This window comes from Ceratotherium simum, chromosome 29 (genome assembly GCF_057802395.1).
Source record: "Ceratotherium simum simum isolate JZ-2026a chromosome 29, ASM5780239v1, whole genome shotgun sequence".
Classification (NCBI taxonomy): Eukaryota; Metazoa; Chordata; class Mammalia; order Perissodactyla; family Rhinocerotidae; genus Ceratotherium; species Ceratotherium simum.
Genome location: NC_141928.1, coordinates 25564934 through 25579526, shown reverse-complemented (window position 1 = coordinate 25579526; position 14593 = coordinate 25564934). Strand labels below are relative to the sequence as shown.

Genomic DNA, 14593 nt, shown 5'->3' with positions numbered 1-14593 from the left:
GAGGCGTGGCGTCAATCCCGTGGCTTCCCCCAGGCTCCTGGTTGGTCTTAAACACAGAGTTTCTATGGCCTGACTTGTCAACTTGGGCTGATAATACTTGCCGCCTCTAATGGCGTGGGAAGTGGTTTGAAAATTTCCCTGCCACAGTGGGACTGTGAGACATATAAGATCTGAAAAGTAGAAAAGAGTATAGAGATTCCTCAAGAAATAAAAAATAGAACTACAGTATGATCTAGCCATACCACTTCTGGGCACACATCCAAAGGAAATAAGATCACTATCTCAGAGAGATAGCTACACTCCCATGTTCATTGCAGCATTATTCACAGTAGCCAAGATATGGAAACAACCTAAGTGTCCGATGACAGATGAATGGATAAAGAAAATGTGGTATATATATATACAATGGAATATTATTTAGCCTTTAACAAGAAGGAAATCCTGCCATTTGTGACATGGATGGACCTTGAGGGCATTATGCTAAGTGAAATAAGCCAGATGCAGAAAGACAAATACTAAATGATCTCACTTATATGTGGAATCTTAAAAAAAAAAAATGTCGAACTTATAGTAACACAGAGTAGAATGGTGGCTACTAGAGGCTGGGAGGTGGGAGGAAAGGGAAGGTATTGATCAAAGGGTACAACTTCCAGTTATAAGATGAATAAGTTCTGGAGACCTAATGTACAGCATGGTGTCTGTAGTTAATAATAATGTATTATATACTTGTAATTTGTGAAGAGAAATCTCATGGGTTATCATCACACACACAAAAATGGTAACTGAGTGAGGTGATGGATGTGTTAGTTTGATTGTGATAACCATTTCACAATGTATAGTATATCAAAACATCATGTACACGGTAAACATATACAATTTTTATTTGCCAATCATACCTCAATAAAGCTGGGGAAAAAATGATCAATTAAAAAAAAAATCTAAAAAGCTTGAAGCTAACATGAGTGGCCGTGAAAGGAAATACTGCTTATCCAGGCAAGCAAAAACCCTCAGTGGGACAGGGATGAGCCAATCATCTGAGTGCCCCGTTTTTCTTTTCCAAGTGGTATGCAGGCAGCCTTGTTCATGAACAATGAAGTCTGAGCATAAGTGTTCAAAATTTAGTGCTGTTCATCGCAACAAAATCCAAAGGATATTTAACAACAGGCGGGGCAAGTTTGGTGGGGCTGAGTCAGAAGGCAAGGAGGCACTGGAGAATATACTCTCTAATCCTACCAACTACTAGAAATAAGACGCCAGTAGCCTGGTCATCCCCCATCCTTATTCCCACTGGAGTAAGAATGATAGATATCCGATCAGTATTGGATCTGATAGGAGAGAATGAAGAGAATGGACTGGCTCTGACAACACAGAGAAGAGGAGCCGAAGGTGAAAGTAATTTCAGTTGCTCAATTACCTTTCTCTCCCTCCCCTTCCCACGGTCATCTTGCTCTGTCTTGACATGTCGCTGCTACTGCCTCTGGATGATTCTAGCTCTCCATCTGCCCTAAGCCCAGGTCCACAGAGAAAGGCTGGAAGCAGAATGGCTTAGCAGTGGAGGGGCAGGAGTGGGACATCTACCCCATAGGGAGATAGGGCACCCCAGGGCTCGGAAAGCAGGTAAAAGATGGTAGCTTATCCTGTAGCTTCTTGTGAGGGGAGGGAGGAAGGGTCTCCCAGTTCCTGAGAGCTTCCCACGTGCCAGACACCCTGCCGAATGCCTTACATTAGGTATTAAAAACCCAGATGTGCACGAGTGCCAGGTTGACATGGTGGCTGAGCTCTTGGGACTGTGGTGACCTGGAGAGGCGGGCTCCTCAGGGAGCAGGCAGCACTCAACTCCAGCTGATTGGCACTTGGTGGGAATACAAGCCCAAGATCTACTTTTTCAAGTGAACCTGGAAATCCAGCTTTTGAAGGAAGTTTGTTGATGTTTAAGTGTCCACGATGATTTAAACACGGTGTGGGCCAAACCAAACATAATGAGATTTTAACACACTGTGGGCTGGATTCATTCCCCATCTTAACCCCCTCAACCCCCACCCTGGGCCACCAGTTCTCCACTTCTGTCTTTCACAGCATATTTGATTTAATTGTAAAGCTAGTAGTACACGGGGGTGATGGGGTGGTAGTGTTACAGCTTGAAGCTAAGTGAGATATAGATATGAGATGCTTAGGCATGTTGAGCAAACTGGTGGGTGGGCCCGCCAGGAGCCCATCCGGGGCCCTCTGGGGTGGGGACCCTGTAAGAAAACCATAGTCTCGGGTTAGAGTCAGGACTGCTACTTAAACCAGTTCCTTAGCCAGCATGCTGGATGAACTCGTGAATTCTCTGTAAGAAGTAACACATGAAATCACTCTTTAAAAACAATTAACATAGAGCAAAAGTGACCTTTTTGATGTACACCTCTCTGAATTGTAACACGTATAGATTTGTGTAACTACCAGCCCATCAGGATACAGAACAGTTCCATTGGCTCCCTCACCCCCCAGGAAGCACTGTTTTTTAAACTCTATCAAATATGGGAATGTAAGTAGTTCTGCTTGGCCCCACCTTGCACCCCAACTTTAAGGACTCTAAGAATCAGTTAGGGGTGGGAGGGTTAATCAGAACAGGAAACTTGGGGTCCCAGTCTTTGGTGGGTAACTCTTTCATAATGAATCCCCCTCCCCTACCTATAACAAATTCTCCCTTTTCCCCAAGAAATACCTTCTGCTCCAGCCTGGCTCCCCTTTTCACTAGCCTCTACTCGAGTTATCACATTTAGCAACTAAGAATATGGGATGCCCACTTATTGCATGGGACACACTTTTATACTAAAAGAATTATTTGTTGTTTATCTGAAATGCAGATTTGACTGGGCGTCCTGTATTTTATCTGGCAAGCTCATCCCCTTCACATACATGCTGCATTCACAACCGAGTTCAGAACCCACTTTTTCTAGGTCTGTCTTTCACTCTTCCATTGTGACTGTGCAAATATTCATTGGTTTTAAATAGTAATATGTTTGTAGGGGGATAGGGCATGTATTGGAAAAATAAGAGTGCCTCATCAATACGTTAATATGTTTTCGAGAAACTCACTAGACGTATCTTTTCTGCAGAATAAGAAATGGCCTAATGTGGTTTGGAGGAAATTGGACAACTGGATTTCAGAAATTGGTACATTTCCCAACCCACCCCCCAACCCCCTCCCTTGGCCCAATCTTTGAATAATATAAAAATGCAGAAACTAAACAAGGAGATTGTTCACACTGGGTGAGTTTAGAAATACCACTGGAATGCTAGCCTTCAGCAAGCCATATATCTTATACTGCATTGAGCAAGATGGGGCTTTGTGGCATGCTGCGAATGAGTCACACAGTGCTCACAACTAGATCATTCCCAGCCTGGATATTTTGGTCAAGAGTGCTGTGACGGTTGATTTATTTGTCTCGTTTGTTTGTTTTTTCATTTATCAATTTTACTAGCATGATTTCAGAATCACAATGAGACAAGAAGGAAAATCAATTTTGTATAGCAGCTTCAGAATTAAGAATGAATGGAAATTCCAATTTTCCGTCTAGACCAAGAGTCAGCAAACAATAGCCCATGGGCCAGCCTGTTTTCAGAAGGCCTATGGGAAATACATGATTGTTATATTTGTAAATGTTTGGAAATTTTTTCTTAAAGAATATTTCATGACATGTGAAAATTAGATGAAGTTCAGATTTCAGCGTCCACACGTGAAGTTTTATCAGAACACAGCCATTCCCATTCATTTATGTGTTGTCTGTGGCTGGCTTCCTGCTATAATAGTAGAGTTGAGTAGTTCCAACAGAGACCATATGGCCTGCAAGGCCTAAAATATTTACTGTCTGTAAATATTTTTTACAGAAAATAGAAAAACTTTGCCAACTCCTGCTGGAGATAGCCTATCTTCTATCGTTGCATTTGCCATTAAGGCTCTAGGAATCTTTTAGCTAAGGAAGTAACTGTTCTCTCATTGCTGGCAGTCCAGAACGACAAAACATCTCAGACACTCGTCCACTGTTTTCTGGGCTACCGTGATGAGAGGCTTATACTTACTGAAGAGCTCGCATGTGAGTTTTGCTGCTGTAGAATTTTCTTGTTATAGCCTTGCTGTCTAAGCCAACTGCATGTTGTTTTCTTTTGAAAACCAGAAAATCTGATTTCTTAGAGGTAACGGTTTGGCCCATCTACAAATAAGCCATTATGTTTAAAACTATTTTTTCTATGGACAGGGACTGAGAGGGTAGAAGAAAAGCACTGATGATTCTCCAGATCATTTTTCTTTCTGCCCAGAAATTGCCAGAACCTTCATTCTGCTCTCTCTGGGGATTTTAAGGGTGAAGTGTCAGAATGGGAGTCAGGGAACACACCCACCACATTGCCTGAGTCTGAGCAGGAAGTGAGTGAAGAATGGCTTCTGACCATCTGTTCTGTCATTGGTTAGCCTGTCACCAAGGGTCAGTGTCCTCAGGCCATGGGGCCAGTGCCTTGATTTCTGAGTGCAGTGACCATCAGCAGGTAAAGGCTGCCCATGGCCAGCCGTAGTAGGATCCACGCTGGCCTCTCTGAATCGTCAGGTCTTTCATTTCTGCCCCCTTTCCTTTCTCGTTCAGAAGGGCCAGCTGTAATTTTGAGTCATTTGCCTGGAAATTTCCGAAGGGACTTTGGTGCTTTAGTAAATATTTTCAGATTGCCCAAGGTTTTGGGAGATAACAGAGCCATTGTTGGGAAATCGTGTTTAAAAAACGATGAATACAGTCCTTGGGCTGGCCCTTTGAACATGCTGGAGTGAGCCCATGTGGACACTCATGGTTGCTCACTCTGCAGATGGACGGCTTTTGCCCTGCTGGTCCACCATACGCTTGACCCTGCAGTTCTCTATCTGTGCTACTTCTGAGCAGCTGCTTGGAGAAGGGGAAGCCAACCGTGTAGTGCAGGGTTTCTTAACTGTAGCACTGTTGACATTTTGGACCAGATAATTCTTTGCTGTGGAGGGCTGTGCTGTGCATTGTAAGATGTTTAGCAATATCTCTGTTCTCTATCCACTAGATGCCAGTAGCATCCCGCATGCCCTGTGTTGACAATCAGAAAGGTCTTCAGACATTGCCAAATGTTCCCTGGGGGACAAAATAACCCCCTTTGAGAACCACTGGCATAGTGTAGCACAAGGGTTACCTGAGCAAATGTATTTTCCATACTTTCAGCATTAGAGATTCACTGCTTTAAGCCTCTACTTTCATCTTTAAGGATTTATTCCTTTAAGTCTTGAAGACTTTTATTTTCCAGAATCTCCCATGAAACTACAAGTTTCTCAAAAAGGGTAAAGCCTCAAGCCTGGGATGGCAGATGGTTTTCATCTCTTGTGTTAACTGACTGATGGGTAGTAGCATCCATAACACCATCTTGGGAAGATCTCTGAAGCTGCATTTGAGTTTGGGGAAAGAACACCAGGATGGGTTAGAGTTGTCTTTCACGGGCAGGGGAGGAGGGAGCTGCCATACGTCTGTAAGAAGACTTCTCAGCTAATATCTCTGCAGAGCTTCATCACAGTCAGGCCTTAGCCTGGGCTTTTAGCTGCTCCCGGGGCCCCATTCACATGGGTCCGCTATGGCTTCGTATGTTTGTTAGGGCAATTTTCCAGCAGGTGCCAGAAAGGTGTTTTGAGAAAGGGCTGTCTTTTCTAAATCCCGCAGAGTTGCCACATGGGCTAGTGGAGGTGCCGAAGTTGGTTTGATGGGAAGAAGCAGCAGGAAGCACAAGGAGAGAGGCAAGAGTGTAACTTCGTGTCTCTGCCCCACTTGATTATAAGCTTCCTGAGGACAAGGACTGCGTCATTTTCATTGTTACCTATATGCTGCTTTCCACGGTACATTTTACGCAGCGTCACAGCCTGTTTAGTGACTTTGAGCAAGATTCTTAACCTGTTTTGTGTCTTGGGCCCCTTTGCAGTCTTGTAGATTCGGAATAATGCTTAAATGCACAAAATAAAATACGTAGGATTAGAAAGGTAACCAATTATGTTGAAATACAGTCAGCGAGATATTAGAAAATCGTGGTAGATAACAGATATGTTTCTCTATGATTGCGTTAAATAAAATCTAGTGGCAGTTCTAATACATACTTCAATTTCAAACTATTGATGAACATAAATGATATTTTGAATCATCTCCAACAACTATAATGTGATGAAAAGACCTGTGATTTCTACTCATGACAAAGTCACGGGTACTAATGATATTCCTGAGGCTTGTGCTTATGTTTATAACTGAAGAGGAGGCTAAATTTCAGCTAGAGGTTAATGAAAAACCTTTAACTAGACACCCTGAATTCTGGCTTATCCCTGGACTCCCTGAATTCTTTCTTTTTTTTTGGTGAGGGAGATTGGCTCTGAGCTGGCATCTGTGCCAATCTTCCTCTACTTTGTATATGGGACGCTGCCATAGCATGGCTTGATGAGCGGTGTGTAGGTCCACACCAGGATCCGAACTCACGAACTCTGGGCTGATGAAGCAGAGCGTGCGAACTTAACCACTACACCACCAGACTGACGCCCCTGAATTCTTTGTTAACTAAGCCCCTGCTTTGAAGGCTCCCTGCATTCCCTCGCCTGATGTAACCCCGCCACCTTCTTGGGGCTCTTGCTCAGCAAATTTCTCCAGGTTCCGTCCACACTCCTTTCCATCTACACTCTCCCAGCTGGCTTGTGTCCTTTGACTCCTCTCTAAGTTCTCACTCAGCTTAGCAAGGGAAGGGAAGCCTCCTGCCCCAGCTCAGGGTTCCCTGAGCTTAAGAGAGGAGAGAGAAGTGGGCACATCATAGATGCCCAATGAATGCTTGTTGAGTTGAAATGGTTGCTTTGCCAACTTTAGCCTTTTTATCTGGGGCTGCTTGGACTGTGTTTGAGATCAGTCCACTCTTGATGCCTCCCTTCTGCCTGGAGAGCATCCACTATTTCCAGTTAGACTATGAGCTTTCAGCCTGGTTTGTCCGGTTCCTGGAGGTCTACAGAGGGAGATGGTGAGATCTTCTCCCCTCGAGAAGAGAGAGGGCTGGACACCCATTGTGACCTCAGAAGCAGTGATGAGCAGTGGGACCAGCGATGACCCCCCCCCCCACCAGGCACATGCCGAGAGCAGCCGTGCAGAAGCCATCCCCATCCCCATTGCCTACCTTGCTCTGGACGCTCAGGGCAGGGGGCATGCATAGGAACTAGGCTGCCTGGGGATTAATTATTGTTCCATGTGAATTTCAAAATAAAAACAAACAAACAAAAGTGGGCCATCTCTAATTAATTTCCTCTGACATTAAGGTCACCAGGTTCCCAAATGTCCTGTGTGGGGCCAGCACCTGTGGTTTCACCAAATGAGCATATCAGTGTTCTACCCAACTTGGACTGCTGTGGCTGGCCCAGTTCTTTTTGCTCCTGGATTATTATAGAGTCCGTATTAGTTTCTTAGGGCTGTCATAACAGAGTGCCACAAACTGGGGGGCTTCAACAGCAGAAATTTATCGTCTCGCAGTGCTGGAGGCTGGAAGTCCCAGCTCAAGGTGGCAGCGGGGTTGCTTTCTTCTGAGGGCTGTGATGCAGGGATGTGCTCCAGGCCTCTCTCCTTAGCTTGTTGTTGGACATCTTCTCCCTGTGTGTCTTCACCTCGTCTTCCACGTGTGTCTGTCTCTATGTCCAAACTTCCCCTTTTCATAAGGACACCAGTCGTATTGGATTAGGGCCCACCCTAATGACATAATTTTAACTTGATGACCTCTGCAAAGACCCTCTTTCCAAGTAAGGCCACATTCTGAGGTACTGGGGATTAGGACTTCAGCTTACCTTTTTTGGAGTATTCAACCCATAATAGGGTCCCTGCTTGTTCTCCGGTGGTGCCTGCATCTCACAGTGATGGCCATTTGTACCCTACTCTGCTTCTGGCTATGACGGTAGACATGTGTCCCAAGGGAAGTGGCCCAGGGACTTGTCAGTAGTAGATGCCATTTGCCCCTAATTCCTCAAGCCTCTGCCCTTTTTTCACACTCATGACTTCCGTTTAGCACCCACGACCCTCACTATCCCATAACCCTCTGTCTCCAGTTAAAGCCTTTTATCCCGAAAGGCCCAGAACAGCGTTTCACACTAAGGTGTAATGAAGAAAGCTTAAACATTCGCAACCCCTGAGAGCCACCTCAAAACAGAGGGCAGAGCTGTAAACTGCATCATAGGAGCTCAGAACGTCAGCTCAGCCGCCACCAGGGCTGCCTGTGTTTTGTTGAGGACTCTGGGTCATCCCCAACTCACCGTAGATAATGAACAAAACATTCCTCGTGGGTTCACGGCTCTGCAGAGTTTACAGAATTCTCGCTCCCATTATCTTGTTGGGGCATCAATGAGCAGGACAAGTATTATTTTCTGCATTTTATTTCAGAGAAAACAAAAGCTCAGCTAAGTAATTTGTCCAGGCTCATACACGACTGCATTGTCCACCCCCCTACGCCAGCTCTCTTTCCATTACGTCCGACATACCTGCCCTGTTGCCCCTCCACAGTGTGGTCCCCACAGTGTGGTCCATGCAGCTTGAGTCTCAAAGGCTTGCTGATCCCCTTGCTTTGCCCCAGGGTCCAATCCAGCCCCTCCTGCCCTCCTCAAAGGGGCAAAAAGTAGCCTAGGCCTGGTGAGGGTGACCAAGGCGAGAATATTCTTTGTTCCAAGTTTTAGGCCAAAGGAGCAGAGTGGGCAGAGGCACACAGCTTGCAAAGGAACAGAGCAGCATCAGGAAATGACAAGGAGTTGGGTGTGGCTGGAGCATTCTGAGAAATGAGGCTAGAACGGCAGGGGTGCTGGGTCATGGAAGGCCAGGTGTGCCGGTATGGGGGCCAAGACTTGGTCCCATGGGTGGCAGGAGCCACTGAAGACTGTGGTTTATCAGAGACTGCTCTGGTGCCAGAGTGCAGGCAAGATGAGGCAAGGAGCCGCTCCAGGTCCCTGAGTGCCTGCCCAGGGCCCCGTCACTGCCAAAGCTGGTACATTCCTGAAGGCTCTCTGTTCTTTCCTTGTAGGGGTCACCTTTAGCTTTTATAATTGCTTAAATCATTCTCTTTCTACTGAAACCCGGAAGAAGCATCTTAACCAACTTCAGCTGAAAGCCTTAGAGCCGATGGAAGCCAATTTAGAGTTGGAATGTGGAGGCTATTTCTGGACATTATGACATCCTGTTCAACTTTCAGAGGAGCCTGGGAATAAAGGGGTGACTCAGTCTGGGAGCTTATTTTTAGGCAAAGCTGAGAATTCGGTCTGGAGCCCCTCAGAGTCCTCATAGCCTGCCAGTGCAGAGGTGCTATTGGCGGAGAGAACGCTGGGCAAAAAAGCTGTATTAATCATCAGCTGAACGTTACCCGGCGCCTCCTACACACCAGCGTGAGCTTTATTGATTTGAGAAAAAGGTGGGAATCAACGTAAACAAACCTCTGAGTCAGAGGAGCATATTTCAGGGTGTTTACATTTGAGAACTGATTTTAGAGCTAAAGAACTAATATCATAAAAGTTCCTGTTTATTAGGCATTTAATATGTGCTACACGTTATGGTAAGTGCTTTGCAAAAATTTAATGAGCACATCGATATTCTGTTAGAGGTATGATATTGTTATCACCGTTTTAATAGGCGAGGAATTGTTAACTTAAGGAGATTAAACACTAGCCTAGGACAAGGTAGCTGAGTGCAGATTTGAACTCAGATCTGGCTCCAAAGCTCATGCAAATAACCGCTCCAGGTTTGGCAAATAAATGGCTCATGTGCTGCCTCTCTTTGGTCCTGTGTATCACTAACTGATCATAGAATTATTTCCTGCCAGCCTCAGATTTGGCTTCAGGATCCTTCTCAACACAGTGCTCTAGGTAGCTACTATGACCAACTGAGCAGCGTTAGTACTTGAGATCCAGCCCATCTGTCATCTTAATTTTATCTTTGCATTTGCTCAGAATGGAATCTTTAAGTCTGGAGAAATTTTTTATTATTGTTGATTTCTACAGATCTATTTATATCCTTTTATTTCCTAAACACTTGTAAGAAATGGAGCATTCAGTACAGTTTCCTTTTACAGTCAGGGGAGGCTCTGTATTCTTTAATAGGGGATCTCAATTGCCTTGGAGGGAAGAATGACATTTTAGGACCCAAAGCCTTGATGTAGACAGTTGGCTTATGTGTCGGTATCTTCAGTGATGAGAGGGAGATGGAGGATGAACCTTAAGAACTCAGGCCATTTATAGCAGTAGAGCTTTCAAGTAGCCCAGTCTGGTTAATTACAGCAGGATGCTGTGGTGGGGTGGGGGCTGTGGTGGGCAGGCTGAGAAAGCAAGATGATGGGGCAGACTCTGGGGGAACATGCTCTGCTTCGGTTGCTGTGAAAACTGTCACCTCAGCAGGGAAGCCTGTTGTCCTAAAAGTATAGCACCAACTGGGGCAGGAGGTACCAATGGGGAGAACGGAGGCTCCTTAAGAGAAGCTTAGACAAGAGAAAGGGGAAGGGACTCTCCAGGATGGTGGCAAAGGGAGAAGCTAGGACCTGGCCATGCAGCAGGATGAGATAGCAGTCTGTCCAGGGGGAAGTTCTTGGTCAAGATCTAAAACTGGAGCATCAAGAAATAGCAGTAGGAGTATATTGCTTAGAAACATGGAGGCTACTGTGATTTCTTCAAGATTCTGGATAACAGCTGAAATGGAGTTGATCAGTTGAAATGGATGGAAGATGGTGCATATGGATCACCAACACAGGATACCTGCAATAAAAATGAAACCTTTCTGCTTTACTTTAAAAAAAAAGAAAAAGAAAATAAATCAAGCTTAGGCCAGCAGCCTCTGGAGGCCTGTCACCCGGCTGCAGGATTTCAGCCATAGGCTCAGGCTTTAGAGCCAGGGCTTCCAGCCCTGGGAATGGGACGGGTAAGTATGGCAAGACTCATCTGAAATCCAGTTACTAGAACTGAGGCTGGAGGTCAGGGCAGAGCTGGAATCAAAATGCTGTTGGCCGGACTGGGTACCTGCCGGCGAACAGTGCCCCACTCTCTGCTGATTTTGTCTTGTTGAGCCTTATTTCTGGGTGGGTATGTTATGCAAGCCCAGGGGTCCTCGAGATCACTTGGGTCCAAGCCAGAGAGAGGACCACTTTGGAGAAGGTTTTACCTCACCTCCTGAAATGCTGGTGATTTGCCAGGCAGGGATCAGAGATGTGGAAGGCTTCACAAAGCTTTACAACTGGATGCATCCCATCCCGTCCTCTCATCAGCTCAACTTGATGCGGGTGCTGAGGGAACTACGGTGTGTCCATGAGCTGCATGGGAAGGATGCAGAATACATAAAAGCAACTCATGTCAACATGAGGGAGCAGGCACCACAGGCCTAATCCCTATCCCTCATCCTGCTTCTCCCTCCCCTTGTAGACACTGTGGGAAGAGGAGATGGAGACAGTGGCTTGGAATTCTTAGTGTCTGCATTTGATGGGTATGAGCTCTTTGAGAGTTAAGGAAGTAAAAGAGATTAACGGATGTCTAAAGCAAGGCCGTGGCCATAAATAGACTCCTTGGAGCTTGGAAGCCCCGGGGCTGTGTCCCAGACCAGGCCAATAGAGTCCAAAGAAAATCAAAGACTGTCACATAACATAACTGTCTGGCTACCCTTGAAGCTCCACCTTTTCCCAGGCAGCTCCAGAGAAAGACAACTCCCAGCCTGGCTCTGACAGCTGAGTTGGATAGCTGAGTTGTGGCATTGCTGTTGCCAAAACCACTTGGATTGTTTCCCCAGGGGGCTTAAAGATGCAGCCAAATTTCCTGCTTTACCCTGAGTTAAGCAGAAATCTTCACCTGCCTGGGTGTTTTTATGTCTGTGTCACCTCATCATTAGAGAAAATACATTACATAAAATGCAGTTTCTTTCATGAAGTGGAGCCTGACATCAAGGAAATAAGATAGTCAGCATGGCATGGCAGCAGAAACAGTAGCATCTACATATTTTGATTATATTTTAAAATTCAGTTTACACACAATTGGAATTCAGTTAATTAACTCTAAGCCATAATATCAATCTGGATTTGAATGGATCTGCATTTCAATAGCTCCTTCCTCCAAAATAATATTTACACGTCCAATAGCAGCCTGTCATTCTAATGCTGAAATCATAGAACTTGGTTGTTTTCCCCTTATTTTTCAGCAATCATTATTATTTATGCAGTAGTAATGAAATCAAGCAGGTATCAGTTGACTTTTTTGTAGTTGAGGTTAATTTGTCAATTTCCTGCCAGTCTTTCCTTACTTCCAGGATACATTTTCCTGGTTAGCTGACAAATTAGAATGCTAATGATGGCCGAGGAAAGAGGATTGGCAAAGTTTACTTCTGTGGATTTCACCCAAATCATAACTGGTTGATTTTTCTTCTTTAGATTTTCTAGGACAAATAATTTTTTATTTTATTTTATTTTTATTTTTTTTTGCTGAGAAAGAGTCGCCCTGACCTAACATCTGTTACCAATTTTCCTCTTTGTTGTTTTGCTTGAGGAAGATTAGCCCTGAGTTAACATCTGTGCCAGTCTTCCTCTATTTTGTATGTGGGTTGCCACCACAGCATGGCTGACGAGTGGTGTAGGTCCCTGCCTAGGATCCGAACCTGCAAACCTCGGCTACCTTAAGTGGTTAAGGCCACACCAAACTTAACCACTGTGCCACAGGGCTGGCCTTCAAGAATTTTTTATTTTTAATAATATTTTTTCATTCTAAACAAAACGTGAAATGTGCAAAAAAGTGAAAAGAATGAAATAATCTAAAAGGGCCTGGTGTGGGGCCCGACACTCGATAAATATTTTAACGTTCTAAAAGAAAAAAATGCCCATACAAAAGACCTGAGCAGACATTTCTCCAAAGAAGATATACAGATAGCCAAGAGACACATGAAAAGATGTTCAAAATCATTCACTATCAGGGAAATGCAAATCAAAACTACAATGAGATATCACCTCACGCCCGTCAGAATGGCTATAATTAACAAGACAGGAAACAACATGTGTTGGAGAGGATGTGGAGAGAAGGGAACTCTCATACACTGCTGGTAGGAGTGCAAACTGGTGCAGCCACTATGGAAAACAGTATGGAGATTCCTCAAAAAATCAAGGGTAGAACTACCATATTATCCAGCTATTCCACTGCTGCGTATTTATCCAAAGAACTTGAAAACACCAATGCGTAAAGATACATGCACCCCTGTGTTCATTGCAGCGTTATTCACAATACCCAAGACTTGGAAGCAACCTAAGTGCCCATCAAGGGACGAATGGATAGAGAAGCTGTGGTATATATACACAATGGAATACTACTCAGCCATAAGAACGATGAAATCCAGCCATTCGTGACAACATGGATGGACATTGATGATATTATGCAAAGTGAAATAAGTCAGAGGGAGAAGGTCAAATACCATATGATTTCCTTCATTAAGTAGTAGATAATAACACCAATAAACAAACACATAGGGACAGAGATTGGATTGGTGGTTACCAGAGGGGAAGGGGGGAAGGAGGAGGGCGAAAGGGATAATTCGGCACATGTGTGTGGTGATGGGTTTTAATTAGCATTTGGGTGGTGAACATGATGTAAGCTATGCAGAAATAGAAGTATAATGATGTACACCTGAAATTTATACAATGTTATAAACCAATGTTACTGCAATAAACAAAAAATTAAAAAATAAATAAATAAATAAAAGAAAAACATGCCCGTAATCTCAACACGAAACAAATTTGGGGTATTATCTTTGCATAGATTTTATACAGTTGTAATTATATTCTGTACAAATTTTACTTCGAGTGTTTTCATTTAACATTTTCTCTTGCTGTTATAGACTCTTCATAAATATTTTAATTGGTTACATCATCATTAGTTAGGAGTACATTTGGCTGTGAGTACCAGAAAATCTGAGAAATAATAGCTTAAGGGATTTTTAGTTTGATAGAAGAGGCAATTGGTATAATTGTGGAGGCTCTTGGGGTAAGCGGACTGCTCGTTGAGGGCAAAAGGAGCAGTTGGTGCTCTGCCGTTCTTGGGGACGGCTGCCATGTGCCGGGCATGGAGTCTCCAGAGGGAGCAGGAAGTCGCCTCCTGCAGACTAAGTCATGTGATCACCCTAGCTCAAAAAAGGTCTGGGAGGGTGACTGATAACTTTTCAGCCTCTGTCATGGAGGAATGCAGGTTTCTTAGAATTAGGTGGCCAGAATTAGAATTACCATATCAAAGGGCAGTTGATTTTTTGTTTTCAAAATTCCAATTTGATTGCCTTCCTGGTAAGTGGCTGGATTTAAAAGCCTGTGCTCCGTTTATGACCATCTAATTTGGTGCTGGAAGAACCAATGTACAACCAGCCATGAGAGCGGCATCCAAACCCAAACCAGCGGATATCGGTTTCAGGGAGGCAGCTGTTAACACGAGGGAAGGAAAAATTCCTCAACATTTAGAGCTGGCCCAATCTGGAACTAACTGCTTCCTGGGCTGGTGAGCAACCTGTCCCAAGATGCAGAGACTGGACAGATACCTGGGATGTAGGCGGAAGAGGTAATT

The 14593-nt window shown here is 44.5% G+C and overlaps 1 protein-coding gene across 5 annotated transcripts in view; it reads left to right on the top strand.

Annotated features, from left to right (window-relative positions):
* The window catches only part of PALM2AKAP2 (PALM2 and AKAP2 fusion), a 327255-nt gene that overhangs the window by 8852 nt on the left and 303810 nt on the right, over positions 1 to 14593 (top strand). The window lies entirely within an intron of this gene.